The 12,767-nt window shown below is 42.3% G+C and overlaps 1 protein-coding gene and 1 pseudogene across 1 annotated transcript in view; both read left to right on the top strand.

Annotated features, from left to right (window-relative positions):
- The window catches only part of LOC138467292 (ADP-ribose glycohydrolase MACROD2-like), a 1,886,603-nt gene that overhangs the window by 1,233,848 nt on the left and 639,988 nt on the right, over positions 1-12,767 (top strand). The gene's annotated exons all lie outside the window — the stretch shown is intronic.
- On the top strand, positions 4,233-4,779 carry LOC138467110 (ras-related protein Rap-1A-like; annotated as a pseudogene).

The raw sequence follows: 12,767 nt of genomic DNA on the forward strand, positions 1-12,767 counted from the left end.
GTTAGAAGAGTTAACAGTATCAAAAACTTCAGAGAGATCAAAAAGAACAACAATAGATGATACTCTAGAATGACATACAGAAAGTTAAAAGTTAGTAACACAGACTAAAGCAGTTTCAGGAGAGTGAAATGGCCGGAACCCATACTTGTAAAGAGAAAGAAGAGGGTGATTATGAAGAAAAGTTGATATTTGAACATAGACCACACGTTTTAGGCCTTTAGAGATGAAAGGAAGAAGGATCAGATTGAGTTTTCTTTGGAATAGGAATTATAACTGCTTGTTTGTAGTCCGAGGGAGAAGTTGAAGCAGAGATAGAAATATTAGAGAGGGAAGTTAAGAAAGGCATGAGTAAAGGGTAGACCCCATAGAAGAGAGTTAAGAGGAGAAGTAGTAGAATGAGTACCAGAAAGCAACAGTATCAGATTCAGAGAAAAGGGAAGAGGAGGATAGAGAGGTAGCAATGGGAGAAGATGGGGGAGGTGAGATGTCACACTAAGGTGAGCTGGGATTGAAGGAAGATTACACAAGAGAAACATAAGTGGGTAAATGGTTGTCAAAGTCAGGTGGGGACAGTGATGAAGTAGAGGAAGGATCAGGCGATAGCAGGAACATAATACATTTGAGAAGTTGAAATTATCATCAAGGATGAGGAGAAAGGGATAGCGCAAGATCAGAAACTACGCAAAGGGGGAAAATGAGTATGAAGAGGAGGGAGTATGAAGGAAATTCTAAGCAGGAAGTAGTGATCAAAAGAATGCATTGGCAAAGTAATAGTAATAGGGTCAGAAAAGAAAGAAGAGAAGACTACATCGAGCGATGGTCCTGAGATATGGGACGGAAGAGAGGCCGGTTGATGAAGATAAGAATCAAGTAGAGAAAGAAAAGTGGAGAAAGAATGATTTCTAGTCATATGTAGGTTAAAGTCTTGAAGGAGAACAACATGGGAAATCAGGAGGGAGAAAGAAGGATAGAAGAACGTCTAAGTGAACATAGAAAGTTGACAGAGGGACAAGGGATGTATAGATTATAAAGTCAGAAGAATAAGGTTCAGAAGAAGAAAAATGTTATTCGAAGGTAGAATAAAATTGTAGATTAGGGGATATGTGGAAAGAGACTGAGAAGAATGACATTGAATACCAAGTCCTCTGCCTTTGCCTGTGTGGCAGTGAGTGACAGTGCAATTGGTAAGTGAGGAGGAAAAGTTGTCAGCAGTGGCTGTGTTTAATAGGAGAATCCATGTCTCTGTAGGACAGGGATATTGTAAATTAAGCCTGCTTTACTTTACTTAATTGGTTTGTATAGCGCTGCCGCTGACCGCTTAAGGGCGCTAAAGGATAGACGATAGAAACACATAAAAAACAACCGCTAGAGGGGCCTTGCAGTTTAGATATCCCGAGACTTGGCAGATCAATTAGTTAAATAATAAGGTCTTAGGTCTTTTCCTAAAAATAGTAATTCAGGGTTCCTCTCTGAGTCAACGGGAGGCTATTCCAAGCCACCTGAACTGCTGCATAAAAAGCTCAATTCTTGACCCGAGTAATTCTGCATGCAGGAATTTTCAAATGTGTAGAGTTGTTAGAGCTCAAGTTATGCATATTGGATTTGATGACCAATGAAATCCTTCAGATACACTAGCGCTGTGCTTCTCAAACACTGAAATGTGATTAGCATAAGCCGGAAGAAATTTTTCTCTTTGACCGGTCCATAATCACTCTGGCCACGTTATTTTGCACTACTTGAAGTCTATGGACTTCTGTATTTGGCAAACCAGTGAGGAGACTGCAACAGTAGTCAATTTTTGAACCCATCAGCGCTTTTGCTAATGTTTCCAGACTTTCTCTTGAAATAAAAGGACGCTATTAACTTGATGTAATAAGTGGCCGACGAGACTAAGCTACTCTCTTGGGCTTTCATATTCAGGTTCCAATCCAGGTAAACCCTGAGGGTCTTGACCTTATTTTTGATTTGTATTGTACAGTCATCAATCTGAAGCTGGGCATATTTTAGCCTCCATCTTGCGCGTATCAGCTCAGTTTTTCCTGTGTTGAGAGCATGGCCGTAAAGACACATTCATCTTTGTATTAGGCCATAAATCCTATTAATGTTAAGTTTATCTTCTTTAAAGATGCCTGTCAGAGGAATGACACATTGTGTGTCATCGGCATTGTTGATATATTCGATATTGTTATATTCCAAAAAGTCAAGGAAGGAGCTGTGAATATGTTATAAAACATAGGTGACAATCAGGCCCCCCGTGGCACTCCTTGAGTAAGCTCATTAGGTCTTGCATCGGCCAAAGTGCTGCTCACCATCCATTGGCACCCACTGAGAAACGATTTAACTCAGTGTACTGCTGGAGTTGCGAAACCTGCCACCTTCTCCAACCTGGCGACCAATAGTGTATGGTCGACCAGGTCGAATGCGGCAGATTTATCAAGAAGCATGAGCATAGAACTTTCTCCCTGATCCATGTGTTGGAGTAGCCTGAACTTGAGATCAAGCAACGCCGTCTCAGTTGCATGACTTTCTCTAAAACCGGATTGCCACTGATTCAGGATGTTATAACTTCTGAGATGGCTAAGGACTTGCGAGTATGCAACGCAATCTAGAATTTTGAGGAGAAACGGGGAGTTTGAAATAGGCCGGTAATTCAAGGGGTCTCCCTGGCAAAGGCCAGGTTTCTTCAACAGTGGTGTGACCCATGAGTTTTTAATGCTTCTTGGGACACAACAGTCCCTAAAGGAGGCATTCACGGATCTACATAGTGTTGAGATAAGCGTGGACGAGCATGGCTTAATGACCAGGGCTGGACAGCTATCCCCCTTGCAATTCGTAGGGTTAAGTTTTTCAATAATCAAGGCCAGCTCAGGTTCACTTATTCGTTTGAAAGTGAATTGTTCTTCATCTTTCCAGATTCTGCATTTGGAATCTCCAATATCAAGGTTTATCATGGAGGTTGCTTTTGTTGATAGAGCAATCCCATCTTTAATACTCTTTAATTTAGAGTCCATGGTGTCTTGTATTAGATTGTGCCATTTGGTGTCTCTAATAACTATCTCAGTGTCATCTTGCTTAGGGGTTTCTAGCTCCTTTAAGACTTCAAAGAGTTCTGTTGGTTGAGAACGAGCCTTGGAGATATCATCATCCCTATAAAATTGTTTTGCTGTAATAACAGCAGACTTAAATGTTATGACTGTTATTTTATACAATTCTCTGTCAGATTCAACAAGTGTTCTTTTCCAGTTGAGAAGTGCTTTGATTTTATCACTTTTTAGTTTTTGTAGGTCTGGAGAGAACCATGGATTGGTTTCCCTTAGAATAACGTTCTTGTTGCGCCATGGAGCGAGCACATTAACAGCTGTTTGCAGAGTATGTTGGTAGACATTGGTAATATCTACTGAGGTAAACTCAATATTATGTTGCAATGGGGTGAGCTATGGACCCAGTGCTTCTGATGTAAGATTTTATAGATTTCTGCATCATATTGTGGAGGTTACCAGTTTCTTCCTTATAACATTCTTTACAGACATCACTTCAAAGTGGATGAAGAAATGGTCAGACCAGGGGCAGGGGCATACATCTAGGCTGGCTAGAGTAACATTGTGACCTACTATACAGTCAAGAGTATTGCCCTGTATATGTGTGGGAGTTGTCACGTGTTGCATGAATCCCAGGTCAGTCGGGGCTTTATTCAGAGACTCGGTTTGTGAGTCGCTTTCATCCAATAGCTAGTAGTTAAAATCCCCCAGAAGGATTGTTTTCGGGCTGGGTTTTAAAAAGGCTAAAAGTAAGTCACATATCTGATTAGTAAAGTCTTGCATAGGGGAGGGCGATCGATGAACAAGGATCATATTTGTAGTGTTCTCAGCATCTGTTCTAATTTTGATGTGGAGAATATCGCAATTCTCAATTTGGATTCGACTTTCCACAAGTCAAATTTTCTTTGCATATCACTGCTACACCACCTCCTTTCGCCTCGTGTCTGTCCTGGCACATGATATTATATCCCTGTGGTATAGCTAAAGAGAGCACCTTCCCCCTTTTGCACAGGGATGTCAGGAGCTGTACAAGGAACCGGGTGGACCTAGGGGAGGCCGGAGCAGCGACCGAGCCAGTTGGGCGGCTGGGGCCCCCCCCATCTCCTGGAGAAGATAACTGCGAAGGGGACATCCCAGAGCGGCGGTGGGGGCCTTCACTGAACTGGCTCAGTCAGTATTTAAACATAACACATCATGCAGGAGTATACATTGCTGGTCCTCGGCTCGGGCGGTGTGGGGAAATCTGAATTGACAGTTCAGTTTGTTCAGGGTATTTTTGTTGAAAAATAGGACCCCACAATAGAAGAGTTGTACAGACGTAGACAGCCAACAGTGTATGCTGGAGATTCTAGACACATCAGGCACAGAGCAGTTTACAGCCACGAGAGACCTATACATGAAGAATGGATAGGGATTTGCACTAGTGTACTCCATCACGGTGCAGTCAACGTTTAACGACTTACAGGACCTGTGAGAACAGATCTTGCGGGTCACGAATACGGAAGATGTACCCGTGATACCTGTTATCAATAAATGTGACCTGGAGGATAAACTAGTAGGCGGCAAAGAACAAGGTCAAATCTTAGCCCGACAGTGGAATAGCTGTGCCTTTTTAGAGTCGTTTGCGAAGTCGAAGGTCAATGTTAATTAGATCTTTTATGGCCTGGTCCGACAGATAGGTAGAAAAACGCCAGTGGAGAAGAAAAAGTCTAAAAAGAAATCGACCTGTCTGCTGCTTTAAGCCTGCGCTGTGCAGCAGCTCTGAGCCTGTTTACTGGAATGAAGAACTGTTGCCTAATTGGAAAGTTCCAGCATCCCAGACTTCAAAATGAAATCCACAATCTTCACATCTGTGAAGCGACTTCCCTGTTTTATATTTGTGTAGAAGTGTGATCTTCTCCTGGTTTGCACAAGGTCCCTGAAAAAAACGAAAATTGATCTGTATGTTCTTTCTTGGAAAACAAGACAATATTATTTCTGCTTTTGAAGTAGCGGTTATAACAGATGTGAAAATAAAAAAATAAATAAAATAAAATATCACACTAAAGTAATACAGTACACAGTGTAGGGTAAAATGGCAATAGCAGTCAAATCCAAAACACTCTATTCTCCACAAATGGCAGACAAGTCAAGGGGATAGATAATTCACAAATTAAGATGGTGATAAATGGGCAGTGGTAGACAAAATGGTATGTTTGTAGAACTATTTCCTAAACTACATTAACACAAGTAACAATTATGGAGATGCAACTCCAAAAAAGGGCCTCAGTGAAAAGACAACTGTGGTAAGTTATAAGCAAATGTGAATTTGCATGCACCACTTGGGAGGATGTAACATCTAACCAGGAGAAACTGCATCACACAATCAGTAAAGTCTTTATTCACGGCACAGTAGCAGCAAAGGCACACATGAGGGGCAGTTATTCATACATCAAATAGTTCAGTCAAACAACCATTTCAAATGGATTGTGTCCTCCAATGGATTCCTCATCTTTGATATATCCGATATCCTGCTTGCAGCTTCGGAAACTTTTCATTAGCAGAGGGCGCTATACATCATCGGCTTGAGGTATCTCTGCAACTTTCATCCCACTCTCGGCCATGATGTCAAGGCTAGCAGAAGTAGCATGCACCGCACTTGTTGCCTCATTTCCGTTTTTCTGCATAAACAGCATGTTTTGAACAAAACAGCATGCTTTGAATGGTTTAATCGCCTCAGTGATTTTCTACTGCACTTTCTCAAAATCTTCGATATGTCTTCTCCAGATTCAAGAGTCCATCACAGATACACACTGAATATGCATCTGGTGACTAGGGGAGGACTGTGGATCATGCCAATCGATGACCATTAAGGCCTTGAAGGAGAGGGAAGGGAATCTTTCCCCAGGTAGGCGTTCGTCTAAATCTCCTTTGACTACCCTGTCAAAAAAGAGGTAATCCAACAAGAAAAGCTTGGGGGATATTTCGCCTCACACAGCTAAAAAGCACTCTAAGCATTCTAAGTACTCAAGATCAAGGCGTGATTCATCGTCCTCTCATAAGAAGTCCTGTTCAACTTTGTCCGACACCTGACAGGAAGAGGGTTCATTTTCCTAGCAAATCGACATCTTAACCCAATTAGGAGGAATTTTGCCTCCAGATGATAGAGGTGTTCATGATGGCGGGGCCCTTCAAAAGAATCTAAGAAGGCTTTTGACCCCATTGCGCCTTGTGAGACTGACAGGGTGTCGATAAAAACTGCTACTTGCGTTTCAAAGAGCCCAGGTAGTAAGTCCATGAAGCTTCATTGAGAAGAGTTGAAGGATTTGAGAACTCAAGACATACCAACGCTACAGTCTTTCTCCTCTGCTCCGTTGAGGGAGTCGCCATCAAGCTCCTAGATATCGAAGCCATCAATGTCAAAGCCATCAACATCTTTGACGGACTCGTCAAAGGTTTCAAGTTTATGGGCTCTATTGTGTAGGAGGTAGAGGAGTGGGAATATCCTTTGTTTGGTCTGGAGTTTGGTACTTCAAACGTTCCAGAAGAATTAATTTCTAAAGAGTCAGTGTTGCATTGGACTCCTTGAAAGATTCCATTGTTATGGATAATTTCCCATGCCTCAAATAGATCTGTCATGGCAAGTTCATAGAGGACTTTGGCTGGGGTAGGACTGTTACAGAATATGAGAAGTATGATCTCATTGACATCCTAGATAAAGGTCCTCCGGAGGATCATGTACTACCGTTTCATACGGCTTTGAAAAACAGGATCATAGAAAATTGGAAAGCACCCGACCCTACACCGGCAGTAAATAAGGGCTTTACAAAAAAGTACAAAGCTTCAGCTATAGACCCGGACGTTTTGTCTAGGCATCCCGCTCCGAATAGTTTGTTTGTTTCAAGTGGCCATGTCTACATCAAGATGGCTGCCTACACGACAATCCCTCCGGATTGGGAAAAAAAAATCTTTGACGCCCTGGGAAAAAGGGTGTTTTCGCAGGAAACATGGCTCTTAAAGTCACATATGTGCTGGCTAACTATTTTTTTGCCCTATGGGATGTTATAGCAATGGCCACAGAACACATTCCTGAGAGAGAAGAGAGGAAATGCTTCCTCATCAGCATTCAGGATGGCACGGACGTAATGTGCCTGTCTCTGCAGGCAGGTCTGGACTGGATTGCGTTAGTTGTGCTGTGGCAGCAAGCATTCTAACGAGGAGATTTGCGTGGCGGTGCAGGTTAGGGTTTGCTCCAGTGAGGCTGCTGGATGTGCCTTTTGATGGCTCACAGCTATTCAGCTCTAAGGCAGACGTGAGCTTGAAAAAGCTACAGGTTTCCAAGGCAGCTGCTAAGTTGCTGGGAGCAGCAATTCACCAACCATGACAAACCCATACCGCTTCTCTGAAATGGAGAGGTCATTCCTTTCGGTTCTATTCTTCGGTTGGAAGAACTAGGGGGCAGATGTCTCAAAGAGGCCGGAGAAGACTGCCTTGTGGTTCATGAAGACATGAAGGTAAATCTACCAACACAATATTTGCCTCTTTGCCCTCCGCAACAGCCACACCACCAAAACCTCTTTGAGGCCTTAGTTCACAGGACTGTGGTGGGAGGCAGATTAACACAGCATTTGGAAGAATGGAGTGGCATTGCTTCCGAGGCTCGGGCACTGCAAACAGTAACCCATGGTTACTGTCTCCCATTCTTAAAAAGGCCTCCGGATTGTCCACCAAGCAACCAATGCCTGCGGGATCCAGATCCGCTCCTCTTACAGGAGATTTACACCCTGTTAGTGAAAGGGCAATAGAAATTGTACCTGTAGCCGAGAGGAAACAGGGATGGTACTTCTCTTACTTTCTACTTGCAAAAAAGGACTGAGGACTGTGATCTATCTTGGACTTGAGATGCTTGAACAAGTTCCTCAGGAAGGACAAGTTCAAAATGGTAACTCTTTCACAGATCCTCCAGGCCCTTCAACTCCAGAACTGGTTGGTGTCACTGGATCTTCAGGATGCTTACTTCCATGTGCCCATACATCCCAAGCACAGGAAGTACCCGAGGATTGCCATTGGCAGTTCTCATTTTCAATTTTGGGTTCTGCCATTTAGGCTCATCACCCCCAGTATCCCCCCGAGGGTTTTTACAAAGTTCATGCTGATGGTGACAGCAAATCTAAAGAAGGGAGGGATTCACATCTATCCCTATCTGGACGATTGGCTTGTCAGAGCTTGTTCACCTGACCAGGATCTGGAACTTCTCAGCAGCATCTGCCACTCCCTCCACAGACTGGGCTTCTCGCTAATTTTCAAGAAGTTCCACATGACACTTTCTCAGGAGCTTCAATTTATTGGAGCGGTTGTGGACTCCTCTTTTGGAAAAGCTTTGCCACCCAAAGTAAGGGCTCATCATATTTTGCAGATGGTAAACAAGTTTCAAAATGCCCAACATCTTCCGGCCCTTGATTTTCTGAAGCTGCTCAGTATCATGGTATCCTGCATTTTCCCGATGCCAGAGGCCTGTCTGAAGAGGAAATCCCTACAATGGGCTCTCAGATCCTAATGATCTCAGTTCTGTCAAAATGATGGACCTTCTTCAAGTCCCAAACAATGTTGCATCGGATCTCCTGTGGTGGGCTTGCAAGGAGAATGTGTTGAAAGGTGAACCTTTCTGGTAACTATGACCAGAGATGATGGTAGTCACAGACCCCCCCTCACAGGGTGGGTAGCTCACAAAGGACAATCTGACAATCAGTGGAGTTTAGTCCATTTTGGAGTCCAAACTACATACACACACACGAGTGGGAGTTGGCTCTAGAAGTCCTTCTAGAGATCTTTGCCATTTGGTGCACCCCTCAAGTGGATCTGCTTACGTCCGGTGTCAACAGAAAATGTGACCTCAGCTGCTCCAGGGAAAAATGGCAATAACTGAATTACTGCCAATAACCCTGCTCTGCCATACTACAAGTATGGCCCTGGTGTGCAGGATTTACCTCCAGCATCGGCTGGAGGTAAATCCTCCAATTCTCCACAGAAGAATTGGCAGAATCGAAATTACTGCGGTGGAATACCACCATGGTAATTCCACCAAAAAGCATGATAGAGTTCTATGGACTCAAAAAAGGAGGATTTACACTGCTACCACCAGTTGTAATCCGGCAGTAATTCCGCCGGACCAAGTGGCAGAAACAACAATTTAGTTGGGCGGTATTCTCACGTATTTACCACTGGAATACCGCCCAACTGGTAATGAGGCCCATAGACCCTTCTGAGACACCATTGGTGCAATCTTTCTTGTGACATCTGGGCCATTAAGGGATACAGGATTCCACTGAGAAAGGTAATCTGGCGGTGCTATCCTTTTTCAAGCGCTCAACTGAACTAGGTTCTTATTTTAAACTTCCTATTGTTATCCAGTTCCTGAAGGCACTGACAAAAATCTTTCCACCGGTTCCTTTTATAGTTCTGGTTTGGGTCCTTAATATGGTGTTGAAATTCTTAATGGGAACTCCATTTGAGCCTCTTCATTGGTGTCCACTTTGGATGTTGACTCTGAAGACTGTCTTTCTGACAGTATTTGTAATCTGGTCGAATTATATAATTGAAGTGTATATGGTATTCATGATCATAGTAGAATTGAGGATAGTGCTTATCGAATCTGTATTTGTTTCTGTGTGAAGAGAAGAAATAGGCTAATACTGGGTATGGTTACTTATTTGCATAATTTTGGAAATTAAGCTGGAATCTCTGGTTCTTTTTCTGTGAACAAAAACAGTATAATTTGTTAAACAAGATAGTTTGAAACCTTTAATTGCATAGAATTGTACATAAAGATTTACGTTTTTGACCCTCATAAATACTACGTTCTATGTACTATGTTTGGTACAAAATTAGTGTGTGGTACACTGTTGTATTTACATGAAATAATCATTGGATCATTGGGGAAATAAATTCAATTAAAAAAAACTAGTTTCTTCTAGGTCTAAGCCTTCACAGTGCGCCAACCACACAATATTAAATGCACAATGTACTTTTGTAAACAATTCCTTTTATATCCTTTTTTTGGCCTTTATAATTTTACAATTACTGCTTTTTTGCCAACACATATTTTGACCTTTCACCTTTGGTCTTCTTCAGGGCTAACAAATCATCTCATTCCAATCCTTGACATAGGTATCAATTAAAAATAACTCTGGAATGCCGCTTTAGTATATGGAGATCGACTTATTGCTGAATTGAGCTCAATTTATGACTTTTTGTTACTGGGAAATTATCCCGCTGAAATAAAGAGAAACATACAATTTGGCGTTAGGCAATTGAGTAATTTTCCAAAGCTGCCAAGTGTTTTACAGCATTGTTTGTGTCCTAATGTTTTGAAAATAGGTTGGACTTTTACTGGTGTTAACTGTAGGAAGTCTTCAAAAACAATAATGTGTTTTCCTCTAAACAGTTCTTCGTAGTCGTAGTCGGTTTTTAAGACTTATTGCATTCTGAGATGAATTAAAGCCAACATATGGTTGGAAACCATGATTACTTCATCTATCAGGAGAATGTTCATTTGTTTCAGAATGCTTCCAGATAAATGGTGATTTGGTAATCATTTAGCTGTGATTTGAGCACTGGCAAGTCTTGTTCAGATTGTTTAGGTGGATACGTGGTATATGGCTATTTCTGCTCATTTAGAATGATTGGTTCTCCCAGTGGATCTTGGCTTCCTGTAGGAGAAGGTTGACTAACTTCAGGAGTGTCTTTATCTAGTAGAGCTTTCATTTCTTCCTCTTATTGGAGTTCATTGTCCAACATTTGTTTGTATTGTTTACAATGTTATACTGATTTCATTTGCATTGAATACAGTTTCAAATGAGTCATGGTCACCCAATAATTTTCCTTTTCTCCAAGGTTTATAAAGTTGTAGTAGGGCTATTTTGCAGAGATTTAAATGATAACTTTATACGATTAATTAGGTTGGGATTGGTAAGTTTTACTAAGCTTCCTTCACAAGTTGAGACTGACTATTTGCCAGTTGTCTCATCTGCTGTGACATTGTTTTTGTAGAAGTAGTTTGAGCTATGCCGTACAGGCACATGTTTTACAAGTCGATACTTCTATGTGGATAGTATGTGTCAATTAAATAGTTTTTTAAAAAATGTCCTGGCTCTTCGGATCAATTCTGTAAAACTGTCTGCACCTTAGCAGCACCCGCATTCTCTATGGGAGAGCATTTTTATACAGAAGCTGTAAAATGTTTGCGATCGTGTTTTGTCAGATGATAAGTGGAATTGTCTGCAATGTATTGTATGTCTATATTTGCATTCCACAAGTGGGCAATGATTGCAGGTTAAGTTGTCGGAGAGCTTTTCGAACTGGGAATATGTCTAAGTTATTAGTGATAGCACATGATGGCATTTGGTTATTGTCAAGCTTTGTATTGCAGGATGTGCAAACTATTGAGGGGTCAGTTATTTTGTATTTATTTTCTGTTGTTAGCTATAAAGTTAATTGGAACCATTGGGATTCCTCAGTGTCCTCTTGTAATGTACCGGAGGAGGAGGATGAGTTACCTCTGAGCCAATTAAAGAGTTAAAAGCAAAATTAAATAATGATATCCCTGAGTGAGCAGATGATGTGATGTCACAGTGGGTCTTGAGAGGAGGGGCTTCATTGTTCAAGACATAAGCTTAGACCAATGAGGGATAGAGAAGAGTGGATTGAAGGTGCCTTTCTTTAATACTGGACTTTTTGGGTAATGTTTTGTTTTGATAGACTGTGGAAAAGACAGAGGCTTCATCCGAAGAAGAGGCGATTTATGAGTGGGCTTATTGAGAAAAGCTGAAACCAGAAGAAAGACGAGGTTCGCTCCTGTTGAGCAAGTTGTGAATATAACGTTAACATTGTTCAAGTGATAAGCAAAGACATGCTGAAGAGGCCAGTACGGAGGGACCATGAAGTCTACAGAGACTCAGTGACTGGCTAAAATGTCTTGCAAACCACCTGAGAGGCCCGACTGAGCCCTGTCTTCGGACCTCACCGGCTGAAAAAGAAACCGACGCAGCCCAGGCCCTCAGGTCTCCGAAGATCAGCTGTGAGGAGCCGCGGAGAGTCAAACCAGCCCCCACCGTTGCGGGGGCACGGCCTGCAGAGACGGCATCTGCGCAAGCCCGGGTAACGAGGTGTGTCAACGGCGAGCCAATCCCCGCTCTGACTGGTGAGAGGAACGAAACGCTGGCGAACAACTGATACTGATTGAGAGGAGGGCAGACGCACCTCGAAGGCTGTCGCTGGGTACGAGATGTGAACAAAAGGGTGAGAAGAGACATTGTTTACATGAATGGAAGTTTTGCTGGGAAGCTGGTATGCACATAAGCAAGCCGGATCGTTGAGTGACAGAATCAGAAGAAATTCTACAAAGTTCTATACCGTCGCTGCTTAAGACGGAAAACATGAAGAACAGGCGAATTAGACGACAAAACGCTTTAACCCCTCAGATGCCATGTAACTTGATTTAAGCTACGGAGAAGGATTAACTGAAAGTATAAGAGAGGGAAAGGCATGCCATAAGTTCAAGTTAACCCTAAAGGATCACAAAGGGGAAAGTTAAAGACTTTATGAGAGCACCTTCACACACCAAGTTTCCCATTCCTCGGCCAACTGCATGGTAAAGAGACTGTTGCATCAACTCCAGGACAAGGAGAGTCAAAGTTATGTTATCAGCTTGTCATTGAGTTATGATACACAGTTAATAAAGAAGGTTTAAGC

The sequence above is a fragment of the Ambystoma mexicanum genome, chromosome 4q, assembly GCF_040938575.1.
Source record: "Ambystoma mexicanum isolate Mex_15411 chromosome 4q, UKY_AmexF1_1, whole genome shotgun sequence".
NCBI classification, from domain to species: domain Eukaryota; kingdom Metazoa; phylum Chordata; class Amphibia; order Caudata; family Ambystomatidae; genus Ambystoma; species Ambystoma mexicanum.